This window comes from Homalodisca vitripennis, chromosome 1 (genome assembly GCF_021130785.1).
Source record: "Homalodisca vitripennis isolate AUS2020 chromosome 1, UT_GWSS_2.1, whole genome shotgun sequence".
In the NCBI taxonomy this organism is placed as follows: Eukaryota; Metazoa; Arthropoda; class Insecta; order Hemiptera; family Cicadellidae; genus Homalodisca; species Homalodisca vitripennis.
Window position 1 is genome coordinate 143,358,233 of NC_060207.1, and position 20,123 is coordinate 143,378,355.

A 20,123-nucleotide genomic window follows, 5' to 3' on the forward strand; every position below is an offset into this window, starting at 1 on the left:
ACATAGGATAGTATAATCCATATCAGATTCGAAAATTAACTCATTTTAGCACTACTTCATTTCAAGCACTTCGGCCAAAATGTAAACAAACAGAAGAAAGTTATAACGGATAAATGATAAAACGTTGTTTATCCCTCATGAGTGAAAGCCTCGGGAAGTGAATGTGACACTGATTTACGAGCTATTATAACAGCGCCGTGGAAGTTACGCGGTAACAAATGATAATTTTGTCGCCAGTAAAACGGGAGCAAAGCTGTTGGAGAAGTCGCAAAGTAGCCGGGGAAATTGGTTTGTACTGTCAATTACTTTTGTAGCGCCGGTGAATGAGTTGCTCGGATTTCAACTGTAACTTTGTCATGGAAGTTCATTTAGGTTTCTCTTTGTAATTCAATAACATCGAAATTTCTTGACCGTGTTCCAAATGTACTGTATTTTACGGTCAACTTAATGTTATATTTTATTGCTAAACTATTATTACAGATACAATTATAATGAATAAAATTTTAATCTTTCTTCCTATGAACGGCATGTGGAAGATAGTTGGTTTCATTCCAAACATTGTTTATTAGATGTGTTCCCTGACATTAGAAGGGCGTACATAAACAGATTTACAGGTTGAATCACTGATCGGGCGGTTTTCATGTTTGTCGTGCATGTTTAATACACCAAAATATAGTCCATATTTTAATTACATTTTTAAGACATGTACAAAAAAAAAACTAATTTTATGTGAAAGATTTGTAAAATCTGAACTGTACGCAATTTCATCGACATCTATTATAAGCATGAAATTTCGCTTACGAATGCCTTTTACCATTGGTCTTTGACATTATGTGTCAGGGTTTTTGACATTTTACCTTTTTACTTCATTGCAGGTGGGTGCCAGTGTTTGCAAATAAGTATCCAATAAAAATACGAAGATTTGGATGGTTTCACTTGAAATTATAATGATTGTTGGTGATGGAGGGAGAGGGTAGTGATAAGGGGCAGCTACTGTACGTGCCTTGTCAGAGGAATGTCGGGGTGGCTTTGTTAGCTGCTGAGAGAGTCGCTGCAGGCCACACTAGACTTTAACAAGTAGTGTACCGTACTGTACTGTACTGTACAAGGGAGCTCACTACACCGGTACGTACGAGTATATGAGCTGTTGTTGTGTGGCCCACACGGCTGTTCGTGCGACGTGGCTTTTGTTCAAATGTTCCCATAGTTGCGAGTCTTACAACTATTGAACTGTTCACACAAGTTTGGAAACACACTTACTATTACACTCTCGATAAATGTGTTTCACGTTAGAAAACAGGTCATTACTGTTATTTAAGTACTTTAAAAAGTGTGACAAAAATATGGAGATATCTTTAATACTGCCAGAAGGTCATTCTAAGTAACCACGTATTTATAACACATCCTTACTGCTTTCATTACAAATATTACATTGTTAATAATGTTTTGGACGTTTTTATAAACATGATTATTGATTTATTAAGTATAGTAATACAGTTATCTTATTTCCCGTTGATTGTGTTTAGAGATGTCTAGAGATCTGTCAAGAGTACAGTACTCTTGCGTTATTGTTCTCTGTAACAATTTTCCTGTTATCATTATTATTATCATGTTATTAATGTTATTATTTACCAACGGATTACACCAATTATTCCAAAATAATGATACAAAACAAATCAAGTTCAAGAGGTCGTAGCACAAAACAAACTCAGCTCAATAAATCAGTGAATGGTGAACCGTTAATAACTAAATAATAACAATAAAAAACTGAGGATTTGAACTAATTAATGAAAAATAATAAATATAAATGCAATTGTGACTTTTCTTTGTTTTGATTTTCACTTCCTTTAGGGTATTGTTATAAAAACGATGTCTTTGATTGAATCTTACAGCAGCATATCGCTTGGTTTTGTGTTAGTAAAGCAATTAGGTATTATCATAAAATTTTACAAATGGTCTCCACTTTAGATTTGCCTATTAATTTGCGTTTAATTTCTCAGATTGATGCGGTCGGTTCCACGTCCTCCGGTAAACACCGCGTCGGAAGTTTGCTATTGCACTTCAAATCTAGAGACATTTCGTTCTTGCTATGGGAGCCATTACCAGTTCTAAACTGGCAGAACCATTAAAGCGTATCTGTTTATAAAAGTCAGTTGTGGAGGGGAGCTTCATCGTGATTGGTTAAACCTCAACCAGTCAGCAGTATGTTCTGATGCTTTTACTTTGTTTACTTTATTTAACTATACAAGCAAGTTTCTCTTACTATCCCTGGATAACAGTATTGACTTATTACGAGTACATTTTGCGCTAAATTTACATTATATTTGATTTTGTAACGGTGGTCTGCTATAGTTGATTTTTCACGAAGAAGTTTAAGAAGTACAACTTCAGTATTATTTAGAATTTATTATTATAGAATTTCAGTATTATTTAAATTCATTTTTAGTAGTTCAGCATTGCTCTTACATCTTTTACTGTTCATGTATTAAGGCTGAGCTCAGAATTAGGTCAACTAGCCCAACTGTAGTAATTACTGCAGATCAGTAGACTAGTGTGGCGCAGCGAGATCATCGTTATTTGACCTCTGTTCCACCAGATCTGGTTTCGTAGATGGAAGCAGACTCTCCAATGACCCTGATTAGAGAATGTTTGGTATCAGCTGTGGTCCTACCATGGAAATAGTTGAAGGAAACTTTACGTAGGGCTTCTTAAATGTCACAAGTTAGAGATTTTTCATTTTTTCCTAGTATATTTTGTTACACATGGAGATTTCAGATGTTACATTACTATTTTAATGGGAAAACCGTCACATTTTTAACAAAATGCATAGTAAAAAGTAATTTTAATTCAAGTTTATCGGTTTAGATACTACTAGAGAGTCACGTATTAATATTAGTACTAATTTTTACTAATATTTAACAGAGTAAAATTTAGACTTTTTAAGATATACGAAATGGGAAAACAAAATTATTTCAGTCCTGTTTGAAAATATAAATACGTAAATCTGTAACTAAATCCAATTTTGTGTAAGTACCAATGTAACTTAAATATAATTTTCAGATGTTGGATTTGATTTCAAATATTTGGAGTCCACAAATGTAACTTTAATATGCGTTTCGTATGTAAAAACTGTAAATATATTCTAAAATAAGGTGATAAAGTAAAATGTCGTAATATTCATTCCATTAACAAAAAACAAGATCTAAACTGATGCAAAATTTGGTGAACAAATTAGGACATATATCTGTATAACTAAAATAGCCTGTGAGATAATGTGAATTTTATGTGAAGTTGTAGCGGACTGCTGGAGAGGAGCTTACAAGAACGATATAAGAATGAATGTGAAAATGATCACACTGTGGACTGCGCCTGCGAGGTTTTATGTATGCAAAGCACGCACCACTGATGTGTAGACAAACTCGGATTATGCGGCGACATTTTGTGCAGGCGCTCCGCATCGCATTGTTGTATTGCGTCATCCCAAATTTCAATTTATTCTTGAGTCGATCCGATTCTTAACTATATAAATCTAAATACAGCTAGCATTTTATATTAAATTCCGCTTTATTAGGTATAGAATTCCTTATTGCCCATAAATTAATTAATTCAATTGTATTGTATCATTTGTTCCACAAACATCAAACGCTATTACCAGTTTATACCCACTCCATTAGAGTATGTTTAACTATTAAGTTATGATTTCATGTGGTGGTTTCTATCTACTTATGTGACTCATTGTATCAAAACATATAGTATTTTATCCCAGATAAAATGCCCTTTTATTACGATTCCTAACGAAAGCACTCGATATAAACAATACAATTGATATAAACATGACAGAATGGAACAGATATGGATTTCATTATCAACAAATAAATAATTTGATAATTTGGGCAACTTCGTGAGGGAGAGGCAAGTATATTGTATTGTGTATCATTATTACATATTATACAATATTTTACTTATAGTAAGTATTACTGGTAAGGTCTACTGGGAAGTCGCGTGACTATCCCTGAGCGGTTGGCGTGTGCGTTCGTGTCATCACTACAAAACTCCCCCTCCCCCCCCACTCTGACAAATTGCTACTCTATACCACGTTGTTCTTTATTCCCTTTCTTGTAAGTTGCGGGAATCAATAAAGACTTAGATATTGTTTCAACTTTATCGCTGCCGCTAGAATACCGGGGCCAGTCGATTCATGTGAATGTTCATTGATAACGAGCACACCCCCCCCTCACCTCACAAAATGTAGACATCCAGTAGTTAAAAATACTTTTACAAAATTGTGAAATATCTCAAACTCTTAACACTATTACCTAAAAAAGGTAGCATTTATTGGTGTTAATATTCATGCCTAGCCAAAGTAGTAGTCCTAAAGTGTATTTAAAAATATCGAATGCCTAATAACTTCTTTATATTATAAAATTAAAACGTAATATCAACATTGTACATTTATTCATATCAAAGTTATTCATATCAAAGTACTTTTATTACCAGTGATGTATTTTACTCTTTAGGGGAGAGGGAGCAGATAGTGAGTCGGCAAACATTATAATTCATTATTGTGTTTAATTACGCTAACACGAAATTGTCACTCGTAGGCTAATAAACACAAGAATAAAATTTAAGTGCTCATTGTGGGCAATGCATAATTGTCTACTGGTCTTCTGTGGAGGATATGATGCCTTAGATTTTGACGTTTTGCTGACAACATGAATGTGGAACAATAGGCCCTCCCTTGTTAGTGTATCTAAGGCAGTGAGCATGAGCTATAGTTGACTTGATTAGTATCAATCTTACATGCACTTGTGGTTGAATCGATTATAAATGCTCAATGAGTAAACATCATTAGTGCTTACAATTTAATATTTGGAAAATCCTAAAAGTAATGAAGTTCATTTAAAGTTCTTAAATCCTTTATTGTTAATATAAATATATACGTTTTGACTGAAAATCATATATTATGGAAATATACACGCTTATAAAGAATAGTGATAATGCTTTTGAAATTTTAGCATTCTATTAAAGAAAATCCATAATTATGTAGCTCTCTTACATGTATGCATTATGGAAAAGATGTGAAAAAATCATGAATATGCGATTTACATTTAATACTATATGTTTATGTATTCCGTCTTCGTCTTCATAGCTATCATAAAAATAGCTCTTCAGCTCGTATATTGATTTTCGGATTTCCTTTTGACACAATACAAGCCTTCCCGAGGCTACTAAACATACCTGTTTACAGTATTTATAACTGCTTGTTTCAGAAAAGACCATGTTTATCATGTCATTGTTTATAAATTATATCTTTCGCTCTTTTACATTTATTTTCTTTTTTTTTCAGGAAAGCTGTGGACCACGTAGTTAGAAAAGCTCTTGAGTCATTGACATCAACAAAATTTCTTAATTAAGGTAAATATATAATTAAAATCTAATTGCTATATATGTCTGACAATTAAAGGAGGAAATTAAAATGTATATTGCTGGATTATCATTGTGCGACATTGTTTATTCTGTATGAATGCAAAATCAATTGATTAATTCAAAATGTGCAAAGCTCCTTAACCAGCCAAACAAACAGATGTAAACGATTGCCTAATGAAAGGACAACATTACAACAGACCGGGGTCTCGCCTGACCGCGTCTATCGCCGCCTCTTGGCAAAGCTTGCGAAAGTAAATAATTTATCTGTTATTGAACATTGATTAGAAAACGTGAAGGCTTCTGTTGAATGGCGCGTTTGAAATTGTTATGCCATATCCAATGTTGCCACTGGAAGTTAATTTATTCTTTTGCTACTTGGTGTAAATGTTTTCAATTCAGATGTCGTTTCCTAGAGAAAATAAATTCAACTTAAAAATGTCTTTATATTTATTTTAATTTACTGAAACAAATAACTAGACGTCTTTTATTATTATATCAGTGGTAGCTCTTCCTCCAAAATACTCAATTATAGGATTAATGTACAATTTATGTATGTCTAGAAGTAAATAGTTAATTAATGATAAAACTACACAAAATAGACACACACCATTTTGTCAGAAACTAATAATTCAATTTTATTAATTGCCGAATACAACTGTAATAAATAATATCTAAATTTCGAACCGTAAATCAGGTCAATGCTGCCAGATACTTTTTCACTTTTCGCCGTAATTATTTCATTTACTTGTACAGTTATGTATGTATACTAATTGTAATATAAATAAACTATAAGAGTACATACACGAAAATCTGTGACAGTAAAAATATTCTCTGGGCGTATTACCAGATGTCACTATACTCGTAATACATATAAACACGTATAAATGAAGTTTTACAAAACTAGTTTTGATACAATGGTCACGTAAAACAAATGTTATAATAACACAATCAACCAATTCTTAGCACAATAATTATAACTCGGTCTCTCATAACGTAGACGTTTACTTTAACTCTATAGTGATAGAAAGAAACATAGTCGTATTTTCAATACCTGATCAAATTGTCAAACAAGACACTTATTTTTTTATCATTTTATTCATGACAGCGTGTCAATTAAAAGCTAAAACTTTCCTGTGGCTTTTTAGGACGTCCAAAACTTACAGATAATTCAATTAAGAATGTTTGCTCGTACAAAGCTTCACCTTGCAGTAAATATTTGACGATAGTAGTAAAACCACGAACTGTTAAAGAAATGATAAACAAACCTGACCCTTTCGCTTGCCTTGGCTTCCTCGTCGACAAAAACAACCAAATTGGACAGAGACGCGTGTGAGCCGCACATACGGGTCATCTGACAGCTGACACTTGACATCCCCTGACACAGTCTGTCACACTTTGTGGTCAGGAACTTGATTGTTAATTCTGATTTTCAACTCAATGAGCGGTAACATTCCAGGGGCACTCGCTTTACTGAGTAAAATCGTCATCCCACTTCTTTCATCTGGCAGACAAATGTGCAGCATGCCCTTACACAGTAACTATATCGTAGTATGAGTGGCGAGAGGCACGATCTTTTATCGTTGACCAAGCTAAATCTGATAAGCTCTAAATAAGAGCGTATAGTCCTTTGGAAAAGTAAGGAATAAAACGTATCAAACGTTGGAAATTTTAATACGTTTAGTCTTTTTTAATTTTATAAACTTATATCAAATCATTTTATACTTAAAAATAGTTACACCTGCATCAGCCAACGGGATAAACAGACTGAAACTCACCATTTTAGGCCAAACAGTCCGTATTTATTTTATTATCATATGGTCATTTTTTTCAAGTCTGACGGTTGGTATAAATTGTAAAAATATATTATTGAGAACAATTCATCACTGTATTATTATTATTAACCCTTGCAATACAACTCATTTCGATCCTGGCCAATACAGGATCGAAATTGTTGCCAATACAGGATCGTGCTTGAGGATCTATTTCTTTCTTAGAGAAGATTATTCCACCACTTGACTAAAAAAATACTAACAGTATACACTGTCCGGAGAGACTTGTGCTTCAAACCTAACCTGTATACGCCCACACAGCTCGGGCCCTAACTACCTGTACTGGATTGCCATGGTGAACAAAATATATTTTCTGTATTTAAAATGTTAATAAAATGGGTTATCTCCATAACAAAATGTAGAAAATTGTTTAAATTTGGAATAAAGATCCAAATATAAGATCTTCAGATATTCAGTGTAATCCTTACTGTAGTAGAACGTTGAATTTAATATAACACTGTACACTTCAGTTTCAGTTTTACCAATTTTGAAGTTCTGTATTGAGACTCATTTCCTGTATTTTATAGTGTGTAATTAAACTAACTGAATAAAATAAGAATGAAAAAAACGTATCGGGAACACAAAAGGACTCTACGGTTGGAAGGGCAATCTGACCGTTGGCACTAGGCGTGCGATAGTACATAATCCTGCAGGAGCCACAGCCCTCCTGGACAGAGTCGAGTCTCAGATTATTCTGTTTTTAATTCCAATAATTTATTTTACACAAAGTTATCACTCGGTAATATCTGATTGATGTATGTCACAGACTGGAAACCCTAAAGATTCTAGGATGTCCGTATAAAACGCCGCTTTCTGATTTGTCAACAACGACTGTGAAAATTATCTTTCGTGTGTATGTTTTAAACACTTGTATTTATTATACTATCTGTTTAATATTTGCTTTTCAGAACATTTAAATAATAACAGAAATAATAAAAAAAACCAATAAAAATATGTTTTGAAATCTGCAGTATGATTCCTTTCTGAGGTGGAACTAAGCGCTCCTATGTTTGTTTTACTAAACAATGGAAAATGTCCGAAAAGATTGTGATGCCTTCACAAACCCACCATTGTAAAAAATAAAACATGAAAAAAATCATAAAATTGAATGACTATGAACAGTTTTGTTATATAGAATGTATTGATTATTTATTACATTTCAGAGTAATGTAGTCGTATAGACTAATCTAGGAATACTCCGCACCAGCAGCAAAGATCTGTTTGGCCAATCAACATGACGTTTAATCTTTGCATTTAATATGATTTGTTTAGAGAAATCTTAGGCTAGCGCATTGTATTTTAAAAATCTACAGTTAAAAGTCACATAAAAATGCGTGTTTGAAACGATCAAATAATGTGTTTCGTCCCATTCAAAATATACGGTTTCTGATTTTTTAAACATTTTTATTTTCTTGTCAGAGGTAACGGAACAAATTCATTCCATTTATAGAAACTTCTATTTAGTTCCACTATATTCAGAGCAATCGTAATGTATTTTCTAGAAACCAGTTTCGAAAACGAGAGTTGATCTTAAGTTTTCTATAACATATTTTATTTGTTCTTTAAATAAAAAACTGTGAAAAACGTTCGAACGCGATTGCTGTTGTAAAACATTTATTTGCTTGGAAACACGGCTTTGTCAATAAAATTGAGTAAATTGTGGCTTTAGATTGCTTTTGTAAGGAAACTTTCCTTGCATTTCAAAACTGAACCCAGCTCGGGAGAAGATCTTGAATGGTACAAGACGTTGCGCCATGGATGTGGGAGGGGAGCAGGATATACTCGAGGTTGTGGAGTTGTCGACGATTACATCGATCGCTAAGACACAGTCGATCGATCCTTCCAGGGCTTTGTCGCCCGCAAGGCTCGCGTAGTTCCCGGACAACGCAAGGGCCCTTTTTGTACGATTGGTCGAAGGTCGTAAAGGCAACACTGTAAACTTTCATATTGCTATGTGCTTTCCAGCTCCATGTAGTTTTCTGTCACTTTTACATATTACTCTTGTAAGTACTACGTACATAATTGTAAACATAACTCAAATTTTAAGAATGAGTGATACAACTCAATTCACACTGTGCAAATTTAGCCTTTTCAAATTATTGAATTTTAACAAGCATGCAACTAAACTCTGGAACTGTGTATATAAACACGATTTGTATTATGGAAGTACATTTTGTTGGAAGTATTTAAATAAGACATATATTATAATCGTTTGGATCCTTATTTTGTACAGGTTCAAGGTATCCTTTCCATTGCTATAGGCATTACGGAATTTTAAGTTCGATCATGTAAAACATACAAATGCAAAGGACCTTGACAACTAAAAACTCCTGGTTAAACTAAAACTATAAATTATACGACACGTTGTCAACGAAGCAATACTTCATTGATCATTGTGTGAACAATAATGTTCCTAAATTCTAATATTCCTGTATCGCTATCACCCTCATTGATGAAAATCCATCTACTGAGATCTATTTAGTACTTCCAGAATAGATATTTATGTTTTGGTGATTCTATCCCATATTTCGTACAGGCCAATAGTGGCCAAATTTTGTTTAAAATTGGAAGAATGTAACTGAAAATCGCTAAAAAATTCCTGTTTTTAGTTATTTTTATTGGGTTTAATGTAGACGCGTACATTACAGTACATCCTAATCGACCTAACCAGTTCCATTGTGTGGTGTCTAATTCTAGTTTCTCCCAGAGTTATTGAATGTATAGATATATTTCAACATATAGACAATATTTATCCCTACTTTTTCATTGTAAATTTCAGAACTTTTGCATACATTAAAGATGTGTTTTACTTATCTTGGTTACAACTGATTAGTTACTGTATTAATGTTTCATTAAACTAACGTTTTTATAATAACGCAATATAAAATAACATTAGAATAACATGTATCGTCATTTTGATAGAAGTGTTATTTTTGGAAATGGAAACAAATTGATAAGTACACAATGAGCACATTTATTCGACCGGAAACTGTAATCATTTATGCAACATTTCTATAAATTGTGATGCATTATTCAAGCTTAATAACTGAAAACGAAGTGATTCAACTATTTTAATTAAAGTTCACAATTTAAACTAGTTTATCATGGTAGATGCAAGTGATTTATTTCAATAGAAAAACTCATTTTATACGTGTTGTATACACACCATCCAGTTATAAAGTTATTCATGTAACTAATTAGAACATTCAAGGTGCAAAAGTTGAGCTGTGCTGGGCGTGATTAAAGGGCAGCCTTACATCGGTTAGGCCAACTTCCTCGAAGTAGACTACAGTAGTCTGTCGCCACAATTGCTTCTTCTTCTTCTCTGGTGTCTGGTGGTAACTTTGTCCTCTCATTAAAATAACTACTGGCAGGACTTTTATAATGTTTTACTCTGTCAGCAACATTGGCCACAAAGTGAGGAAAGGATTGAAATTGGAGATAATTAGCCTAGAGAAGGACGGCTGTACCCACAAAACTACATAAGAGTAAGTGGATGCATCACGTGCTTGACCCTAGCAGCACGTGCAGCTCTCGTGTTAAATTATGTGACACGAAAACCTTAGCCGTGATTCAGTCAAGCATCAGAGATGTTATGCCCGAAATCACTAAACACTCTACGTGAGCTGCATGCCGAAAACGCGATATCTGTGGAGAAACATCTTCAGTGGCCAGAGTTAAATCGAAACTAGCATAGCTAGTCATACATATCGGCTTATAAAATGACCAGATGGAGCAAAGTTATACGATTTGCTGATACTGAACCAATCAGTGATCAATGTGGCTTCTTTATAACGGACTGATAACCTGATCTTGTCATTCACTCTCTAGTTGATAACATTTATATTAATTATATTTTAAGACAATATGATCTTTGGTATATATACAAAATATTTCGTATTAGATGGTTAATAATATGACACATTTGGACTACCAGTTTTATAAACTCTGAATATCTTAAAATTTTAAACAATAGAAAGAAATAAATAGATTAGTTTGACATTGCTTGTGATAGTGTTATATTTACGTCTGAAAACATAACCAAGTTCCCACATAGCGAATCCAAAATTATGGCCCAAACTGTGTCAGAATACATTTTTTGCCTTCCAGCCACAGTGAATGAATGAATGACGGTAGTTCGATATCATTATCTAAATTAAATAGATCTAGTGTTGAAGGGGTGGGGAGGAGGGGCATTGGTTCGTTTCACGTTAAATCAGGTCTTCCTGTGTCATTGTCGCATCAAACACTAGCGTTAAAATTAAGTATATTGCCTCCTTGTCGTGTCGAGGAGGCTGTAGTTGTATCAGCAGAGTCGGAGTCGAGTCAGCACTTGATTACCACTGCCTCAGCAATCCCAGCCGCTGTCATGTAAATATTAGACGCTGCTGGATCATCCTTTGTTTACAAGTCACAATATTGAGTCAAATCCCCACCACCCCTCCTTATCCACTTCACTACTAGGCATTTCATTGTGTAAACAATCGTGTAATATAATGGCGGCTCGATGTGTTCCCAGACCCAGCTACATTGTTCTAGCATTATCATTGACATACTATTATCAACTGATACACTAGATTCGCATTGTTTCCAAATGTTGATTGTTTATGTATATCGTACAAGGGAGAACTCCACGATACTGTAAAATAGCTTGAGATTATGCCTTATGTGATGAGTTTATAATAATACTGTAATACATTTATGCAGACAGAGCAATATACTAAATTTAAATATAAATTATGGTTATGGCTACATCGTTCATTGTATTTTCCGCTTGGTATTTAAATTAACATTTATGCAATACAGATAATTATATCACACAATGCATGTAGAGAATTTTAGACTTGTTACAATTTTTATAGCAAAGTTTCAATCATAATCTTTTATTAAATTGATGCAACTTTAATGAATTGCTAAATAATGAGTGATCGGCCAGTGAAACTTCCACTGAGTTCTTTTGTACCACTGTACTCGTTCTAAGTACTTACGAGTAACCGAATTGTAGGCTTTAATCTGGTCCAAATCAATAGTTTTATTATGATAATTCTAGTGTGATTAGTTTGCTTTTGACATGGGTGATTTGAAAGAATAATACCATTTCGGACATTTGGTATGTATTTAGTGGTATTCAATCAACACCACGTTTTGGGGATTGAAATATATCCCCTTAATAAAAACACTTTAAGGAATAAGGTTAAGCATGTTTAAAAATTAATTTTTACTGCTGATGGAGGCTATAGATTCCAATCATCCATTACTTGTATCAATGTCCGAATCCCTATCATCCTTTCAGTCTAATCAATATTGTAATAAAGTATAAACCTACTCGTAAAGGATTTTATAAAATTCTTTAGATTTCGTTTTAGTAGTTTAAATCAGTAGAGTATTGATTATATAATCATGTTAAGAGTTAAATTTATATGTAGTCATCAATAAATAATACTGTTATTAATAATAATAATGTAGTGAGGTAATAGTAATTGTAGGAATCAGAGTAACATTGCACTCGACTTTTGGTTATTCGGCCATTAGGCAACTATCTAACTTTGTCTGTAAAAATGCAAAATATTTCATTGCATATAGGGTATTTTCATATTATGAACAATTTCAGTTAATCTTTTGCGAAATTTGATTAAAGCTGTAAATTTACTTGATAGTATCATGTTTATTCCTCAAATTGGAAACCATGGTCCAACAGATTTTGGAACTAACCAGGCGGAGATAAAACGACAAAACATGCTCATTAGGTATTATTCGTCGAGTTGCTAAGGTAACCGCATTGTTTCTTTCAACTTGTGCAGGTTTCGGAAACAAGAATTCAACGGGAATTCGTGTAAACGTACATTTGGAGATATCGACATTCCAGTTACCGAGCAAATCAATTCCACTTAGTATAATTCGTTCACTTATTCACCCATTCCTAACCCACTTTAACTGAGAGCTGTTCCTGTTATTTCATGCACGTTTAGCTCAACTCAATTTAGAACTGGGGCGGCATTGTGTACATTCTTAATAAAACCGGGAGCACTTCTTGTTCTAAGGGAAATTGGCCTTCTATCTTTTACTGCGCTATATTTCAACTGAAATCCTCTGCAACTACATTAGGGAATGAAACGCGTGCAGATATTACTCGTGACGCCAGGCGTCGCGTCGGGTCAGCCTGTCCTCAGATCCTTACTCATAGTGGACATATGTTATCTTCTGAAGAGCGTGACAAATCTTAGATCGTGATTCTGAGCTTTTGGTAAAATACACATTAAAACGTATCATACGCATAGCAAAATTGTGTATTTACTGTATTACTTCTATTTTGATGATGACGATCTTAATCACTGTTACTTTAAAGCTTTTATTTGCATTTATGCCTATATTAGAATACTCCACACGAGTGAAATCTTTAATTAGTAAGCAGTATCACAGTGGAAACATTCAAACTCGAAATTAAACCGTTTTCAAATTACGAAATTTTAAAAACATATAATTTGTAATAATATAAAAGTAATAGAATATGCATATACGCTTTATTAGCCAAATTTAAAATTAAAATCCTTACTTTATTTGAATGCTATGTATCAATAACACAGATATTCCGCACTACGGTATAGTTACACTAAGTAACTCACTAGAACACATATCTTGTCTAACCCACCGAAGTTCCAATTACCCGTGGAGACATTAGACTGTTAGTTGCGGACCCGAGGGTAACTAACTGTAATGCATGTAATATCTATTGAATTAATTGTACATTTTCTTCTGCAAATTAACTTCTGAATAGATTTCGACGTTTTACGTTTGATTAGAAACCTTTAATAGGCTACTCTATGCTTTCTTCTTCTGTGTCGTTCGATTAAATTAAAACTTACGTACCGCTGTGGTATAAATGTGAATAAAGCAGTGTTCTAAAAAATATGTATATATATATCTTATCATGTGAAAATTTATATTATAAATTGCATTGTACATAATTGTGACTGTAGAGTTATTCATCGTAGTGATTTATGAAAGTGACCGCTCTTTATAAACATCAAACATCAAGGAAATCTGTTGTTTCATTTTTGAAAATGTTTCCATTCCCGAAGCAAATGGATGCCCATGGATCACTTCATATGGAGAAGGCAGTCAAAACGCCATATTGTCCATACATGAATGAATATTGTCCATATCTCTAAATTTCAAAAGACTTGAAATTTAGTTTCTATATGTGTGTAATTTAAGGTGTCCTTGATATGTGCATACTGCATATGTACGTTTACACTATTTTGTTCAGGGTCATAATTGCACCTTTAGATTTTACCATTTTTCTCCGTGTATTTATAGGAGTTGACATAAGTAGAGATTTAATTTTAACATTTTAAGTTGCTCCCCTAGCTGGAAGTGGGCAAAATCGTCACTCTCACAAAAATGCTTCATTTTATACATAGCTTTTTAAGTTCATGCATGTATTAATTCTACAGTTCTGAAGTGCTCAAGGCCGTGTAGACATCCTGCATACTTCACATATTTGATCATAATTGCCAGCTAGTTTTGTGTTCCTTCAACTCATAAAGTTCATGATTGATCGAACTGTCTTCAAAGTTAGCAGGAAATTCAATGAACTCAAGAAAGATAAGCAACTAATATAAATAATGAATGCCATTTCCGGTGCTGTGATGACATAGAGACAAGGTCAGATACAATCCAAACTTACACGTCCCACTGAGGTTAGAACTAGCTAGGACCAGTCAACACAATTCGCTAGTAATTCGTGCCAGTTGTAATACTAGGTCTAGTCTTCGGACTGCGCTGTATCGGTTTTTTCTCTTTGGTGTACACAAAGCAGTAGTCACGCAGAGCTAAACGGCATACACTTTTAATTCAACAGAAGGTCAGATTGTAATTTTGTAATTTATGGCATTTAGTTTTACTTATGTTTAAGATTTAATTTTATATGCATAACACAACTTAAAACTAGAACTTATATTTGGGGTTGTAATACTACTGGAATTTAAAATGTTAATGAATTCAAAATAAAGGAAACGTAGAATGAAAATGATACAAGGGAATGGAAAATTGATCAAATAAATTGTATATGTAATGTGTTGTATGTACGTGTTTTAATATGTTTTTAAAATTCTGAAACATTTATTTCAAATCATCATTTACCAATGCACATGAATGGAAACAGAAAGTGGAGTGTATTATCCAGTGACAATAATGAGCTTGCGACAAGACGAGTTAATGGAGCGCTCGATTGGATCTGAAATCTGTGGACGTGGAACAATCCATTATGTTTTGTGTGCCAGGATATTCAGCATCCTGCGGAGGTTCGAGCGATATTTATGATTGAACAGACGCAGTATCATTTACTTTATCGAGTAATATAGAGTTTTCAGTTTGAATTAATTTTACCTACAAGTGAGTTTTAATCTCAGTTATTGTAAAGCTGTTAAAGAACTGGATTTATCACATTGAACACATTCAGTGAAGATTCTATTCCATTACTGCTTTATAAACTCGGGTAGATTTATTGACGTCACATTTTTTCTATATAAAACCGTTAACTATGTACGTATTACAGCTACACTTTCATTATATTATTATTTTTGCGCTATCGTATGTTGAAAAAACATACACGCACGCACGTTCTTCCCATAACAGGATGAGTAAGCTCTTGTCTGACAAATGTTAGTTATAATCAAGAAATCAGAATCCTGTCACATCTACAATAAAGCTGACAAAGTAAAGTAATAACACTTCAAACATGTAGTACATCACGCGCATAATACTTTCTTTTTAAATACTTCTCTCAAATTCTACTGATCTAAAGTAATATAAATGAACTTAAACTGAAATGATAGACTACTAATTCTGAGTTGTATTCTGAGTGTTGTCTGAGTTCCAGTTAATGTTACAAATAATTATAAAAACGCCCTTACATTTTAATTATTTATTTTTAGACCCTGAACAAGAAAACTTAGAATAATTACATTTATGTTAGTAGTAATTAAAGTTTAATTCACATAAGCACAATCATATTACAAGTAATCATAAATTCTCATTTAAAGTATAAATTCGTCTTTTGGAGACAAGTTCAAATATCCAAACCATGCGTTTGAAACCAAGTCAGCTAAGAGAACAAATGTTGCCACAAATAGTTTTACAGGAACAGTTAATAGTTACACCAACATTTAATATTAATAAATGGTTTTCTTCAGTCGTTTTTTATAACCATATTTGTCATTGTGTTCATTAAGTATAACACACAATAAAAAGACAATTTGACATAAGACACCATTTTAAGTTTAATATATACAAAATCGTTTTGTATTAAACATTTTTTAATATCTGGTTTTCTACCGTCTTTTTGTTTTTAATTTTAACTTTAGTATCGCAACTCTCACCGATCTATAAAACCTGTTATGAGTACATTTATTCTAAAATATAATAGTGTAAAATTGGAAATTTCACATTGCAAATTAAATATAATTATAAATGGTTATGTCAAATTTAAAAAACTTGAAAAATAATCATCAAATGTGGTGTATTTGTTATAGCTGGGTAAGGAAATGCATTTGCGTTATTGTAATGCTTCTGAATTAATAAAATCTAAAAAATCATTTACTATATACTTAAACATTTAGCTGTTTTCTTTCGAATATCCAAAATCTAAAATTTTCTTGACTCCTAAAAACTACACACGATATAACAAAACTTACATCAGGTATTTTCTCTCTTGTTCTTAATTTCATTTGTTCTTTATATACGCCACACACTGGGTTTGAAGAGTGGGACTAGGTCCACATTGATGTTTCACTTAAAACGTGTTTCATCACTTCCTATTAATGTCATGGAATTCTTTTAACACAATAATGGTGCAACATCACACCATTTGCATACAGACATTACTTTCAGTGTAGTTTACGTTAATAAATGTTATGAACGTTGGTTTTAATTATGAAACCGAAACGTACGTTACTTTGTAAATTTAAATTTGTAGTCAGTCGCCTATTATTACGCCCTTATTTTGATTGTAGGATAAGGAATTTATATCATTATAAATGAGATGAGATTAAGCAGTAGAGTTCTTCCTGTAAAGTTTGTAACGATAAAATGTGTTTAACATTTTACATTACTTTTAAATAATACCTGTATATTGAAAAGAAATAAACACAAATGATATCAATCATATCTAAAATGACAATCTCCCATTATACTACAAACAAACACAATGAAGTAAACAGTTTGATTTTTATGGTTCTTTGATACTAAAACGAAGATGACCGCCTGTACAGATGGTTTTAACATAACAAGTAAAAGGCATGTCGACGTTTGTAAAATTTATTTTTCTTGACTCTTTTTATTCTTACTTAATTTGTAATATTTCATATCAGAGTGGTTTAATGCCGCTATTTTGAAATCAATCCTTCGTTGAGAAAATGTTCATTCCGAATTACAACGCTATGACGTATTACAATGGGGTTAAGGATGCCAAACTATGTCACTTCCATGCGCGCTCCCAAGCGGCAGTAGCGGCAACTAACTCAGGCACTAAGCCTGCATTTATCTTCGTTGTCGCGTAGACACTAGCCAGCAACACATAATTAGTTAGTAGTCATAACGTATTGTAGTTACTAGTACTTCCACAACTGATTCTACATACTGCCTCTGTTTGTCTTAGCCTCTCTTTGACACTAGACCTCGTCCTCCATCACGTCTATATAGCCAGCAACACATAATTAGTTAGTAGTCATAACGTATTGTAGTTACTAGTACTTCCACAACTGATTCTACATACTGCCTCTGTTTGTCTTAGCCTCTCTTTGACACTAGACCTCGTCCTCCATCACCTCTATATAGCTAGTTATATTTCAGATGCCAAGCGCTAGGCTCAGAACAAATGAACTAGTATAGTAAATAGTATAGTGTTTGTGAATAGCCAGCAGTGATACAAATACAACACTTTTTGCTCACAAAATGAGTTCTGTAAACCTCAGACTTTCACTTCATACCTCACCTACTCATTGTGGATTTAAATAAATAAAGCCATTATATGGGTTCGCGTCAAGCATTCCATGAAGCTTCATGAGTAACTCTTTCACTCTCTCTTAATGTCGTGCAATCCGGTTTTGTTGAGTTATTTTATCTTCATAGTTTTAGCCCTGAATATTTCCTTACAAACATAAAAATGAACAATGTTATGATCACTTATGAGAAGGAATAGAGAGTAATTTTAGATATTGTTGTAAACTGGGGATTAATAGAAACTGCTGATGATAAGTATTTGAATATTTTACAGTGTCTATATGAATCATGACAAAAGCGCTGTGTTATGTTAAATCAGTTATGTCTTAAAAGATACTCTAAACAATATACGTTTTTAAAATTGCATATTTATTGTGTGTTTTAATGAAATATGTTTACATAAAAAGTCTGATTGTTTATGATATGTGAATTTTTGGTATGCAACTAAACAGTATATACAAGTATCTGACTTCAGTAATTTTTCATGTACATACAGGTAAAATGCATATCTTTTTAATCAGCCAATGTTCTGAAGGTCTGATTTCAAGACAATCTTTACATCTTTAAATGCATACAAATTCTCAAAGAAGTATTTAAGCCCTTTTTCCAACTTTCTGGAAAAACTTAGACCCCCCTAAAATGTTTAAAAAAATGAGAAAGCATTATCCAACTGAAAACAGACTACACCACTAAGAGCAGATAGTCGCTTAGAGAGGCCAAATACAACATGCTTCAACTATACGATTTTCTGTAAACCACAACCTATCTATTAATTTATGGAACACGTATAAACAGACAAAAATGCCTCATTCTGCTACAGACAGTATTGACAACATAGATGACATCCGTTTTTTATCAAAAGTGCTCCCCTCCGTGGCAGACACATAATTTCAACTTTTGAAGTCCTCAGTAACGAAATCACCTCTGCTGTTTTAATTGGAGGAACAAAACCCAACACAATTAACACGGTCTAGACAATGCAGCAGAGATGAGATGAGGGTGGTTGTGCCTGTCGTGGGGCAAATTGGCCAAGAAACCCTCCTGCCCTCCCTGCGCGGGGCGGCGCGTGAGTGCGAGTGTGAATGCTGTGAATGCTCTACGCTCACTGTCTATAACCGCAATAACGTATTTCTACAGTCCCGGCGAGCCGTTTTGTCCCTTTCAGCAGAAACAATGGCCGTTCTCATTTACCTAATGGAACCGTAGACGAGCTATTGTTTCGTGGTACCAGTGTACTACCCACCTTGCGTTGCCTTTCCTTGCTTTCCATTCCCTAAATTATTTTAATAGCTCTCTTAAGACAAATGCAGGTATCGTACTCGCAAAGTAATTCTGTCCATTGTGATTTTTCATTTTGTTGGAACGTTCTTGGGAAGCTTGTATTTTAATTTGGTCATAATTTGTTAACTCAATGAAGTAAAAATCTGTACTTCCTATTTTTTACTCTAATATGCATGCCTATATAAAGATTCAATATTTAAGGAACAAGGTGTTGGAGTTCAAATGGTGGTAGAATAAGTGAGAGCAGCCTTTATCTCCCGAACGTTTCAAAACTTATAATTATACTTCATTTAGATCGTCTTTAGTGAATAATTAACCATGAATTTGTCATATTCTAGAGTTTATTATGAATAAAAATCTAGTAACGTAAAGTACACAACCTTATAGTCTCAGGCCACAGATTGAACTTCACCGCCTGCGATAAGGTTCCAGTCTGAGTTCGATCATTCTCTCGGGACTTGCCGCGGAGGACAATCACTAACTGAGGTAGTTGTAGTTTGACTGAGCGCTCTAAGTTCGCAGGATTAATATTCCAGCTATTCTCACTTAAATTTCTAACGTGTGCACCGCCATACGCCATGTGGT

The 20,123-nt window shown here is 33.5% G+C and overlaps 1 protein-coding gene across 7 annotated transcripts in view; it reads left to right on the top strand.

Moving 5' to 3' along the window:
• The window catches only part of LOC124372611 (RNA-binding protein Musashi homolog 2), a 225,402-nt gene that overhangs the window by 149,478 nt on the left and 55,801 nt on the right, over positions 1–20,123 (top strand). For all 7 annotated transcript variants that reach the window (XM_046831023.1, XM_046831033.1, XM_046831038.1 and 4 more), the window contains one exon: positions 5,348–5,415. The gene's annotated coding sequence lies outside the window, so the exon portion shown is untranslated. The remainder of the gene's footprint in view (positions 1–5,347; positions 5,416–20,123) is intronic.